Genomic DNA, 2571 nt, shown 5'->3' with positions numbered 1-2571 from the left:
CACCAAGATATATCATAATCAAACTTTCCAATATCAGAGACAAAAAGAGAATCCTGAAAGGAAGTAGGGAAAAGAGAAGTATTACCAAAAAAGGCAAGTCAATAAGACTAAGCTCTGACCTCTCAGCAAAAACTGTACAGGCAAGAAGGCAATGGGGAGACATATACAAAACTCTGAAAGAAAAAAACAGCTAACCAAAAATTGTTTACCCAGAAAAGTTGTCAATCAAATGTGACAGTGTAATCAAAACATTTCAGGATAAACAGAAGTTAAGGGACTTGATAAAATCCAAGTTAATGCTTCAAAACATCCTAAAGGGAGTTCTTTGTATTGAGAACCAACAAGAACAGACAACAACCAGAGATTGATATATGGGGCAGCACCACCCAGAACTCAGTTGAGAGATAGAACAGTCCAGAACAGAGAAAAACTATAAGAATGAAATCAGAGGATCTGGGAGGTCAGTCTATGATCAAAACAATTATAATGCAAAAGCAGGAGAAAATATAGGAACAGAGATCCAGGTGGTAAGGAGGTCAGGTAGATATCAGGATAAAACAGACTATTATAAAAGGAGGAAAAAGTTAATAGAACATAGGGTAACCTCAAAGAAACTTAATACTTCACAACATATCAAGAAAAGGAAAATCCAAGAATGTGGAAACATTAAAACTATGAAGAAACTGACAAGAGAAAGCACACACACACAAAAATGAACTCAGCACAGGAAGGCATGCAGAACAAAGAAACCATAAGCACCACAAAAAATAATAATAAATAAGAATGAGGAACAAAAACCCTATACAGGGCCACTATGGGTCAGAATCGACTCAATGGCACTTAAGAGTAACAACAATCATTAATTACACTGAATGTCAATAGATCAAATGCACCAGTCAAGAGAATGAATAAGAAAACAGGATCCTTCCATATACTGTCTACAAGACAAACACCTTACACACAAAGACAAAAAGAGATTTAAAATTAAAGGATGGAAAAAAAATATACCAAGCTAATTGCAATAAAAAATAATTAGGAGTGGCAGTACTAATCTCTGATAAAATAAGTTATCAGGCAAAAACCAGCATAAGAGACAATGAAGGACATTATCTTATGATTAATGGGTCAATTCAACAAGAGGACATAATCATAATAAATATCTATGTTCCCAATGAAAGAGCCCCAAAATATATAAAGTAAGCCCTAATAGAATTGAAGAAAGAAATAGACAAATCTACAATAATAGTGGGAGTTTTTTTAATACACCATTTTTAAAAAAAAGATATAACAACCAGAAAGAAACTCGACAAAGACACAATCAATTAATTGGACCTCATAGATGTGTACAGAGCATTCAATCCAACAACAGCAAAATACACATTCTTTTCCAGTTCACATGGAACATTCTACAGAATAGATTGTGTTAGGCCACAAAACAGGCCTCCATAAATTTACAAACATCAAAATACTATAAAGCATCTTCTTAAATTACAGTGCTATAAAATTAGAAATTAACAAAAGGAAGACCAATGAAATAAAACCAAATACATGGAAACTGAATAACACCCTGCTTAAAAGTTACTGGGCAGTAGAACAAATAAAAGGGGAAATTACAAAATTCTTAGAAACAAATGAGGATGAAAACACAATACACCAAAATCTTTGGAACACAGCAAAAACAGTACCGAAAGGACAATTTATAGCAATAAATACATACATCAAAGAAGAAGAAAAAATCAAAATCGACATATTAACACAGCATCTCCAACAATTAGAAAAAGACCAGCAAAGTAATCCTACAGTCACCAGAAGAAAAGAAATAATAAAGATTAAGGCAGAAATAAATAAGATAGAAAACAGAAAAACTATAGAAAGAATCAACAAGAAAAAAGCTGGTTCTCCAAGAGGATTAATAAAATTGACAAACCATTGGCAAACCTAACAAAAGAAAAGAAAGAGAAGACACCAATAACATGCATAAGAAACCACATGGGTGACATCACAAGAGAACCAATGGAAATAAAAAAGAAAATAACAGAATACTATGAAGAGTTGTACTCCAACAAATTCGAAAAATGAGAGATGGATACATTTTTAGAAAAACACGACCTACCTAAACTTTTTTTAGACAGCATAAGAGACAGTTATACACATGGACCTCGCCAGATGGAATACATAGAAATCAAATTGACTACATCTGCAAACAGAGATGATGGAAAAGCTCCATATCATCAGTGAAAACAAGGCCAGGGGCAGACTGTGGAACAAACCATCAATTACTCCTATGCAAATTCAAACCAAAGCCGAAGAAAATGAAAACAAGTCCACGAGAGCCAAAATATGACCTTGATATATCCCACCTGAATTTAGAGATCATCTGAAGAACAGACTTGATACATTAAACACTAAAGACCAAAGACCAGAGAGTTATGATGAAATCAAACACATCCTACAGGTAAAAAGCAAAAAGTCATTAAGAACACAAGACAGAAAGAAAAGGTCAAAAAGGATGTCAGAAGAGATACTGAAACTTGCTCTCCAGCATAGAGATGCTAAAGCAAATGGAAGAAA

The sequence above is a fragment of the Chrysochloris asiatica genome, unplaced genomic scaffold, assembly GCF_000296735.1.
Source record: "Chrysochloris asiatica unplaced genomic scaffold, ChrAsi1.0 scaffold00144, whole genome shotgun sequence".
NCBI classification, from domain to species: domain Eukaryota; kingdom Metazoa; phylum Chordata; class Mammalia; order Afrosoricida; family Chrysochloridae; genus Chrysochloris; species Chrysochloris asiatica.
Note: the sequence above shows the minus strand (reverse complement) of the source record.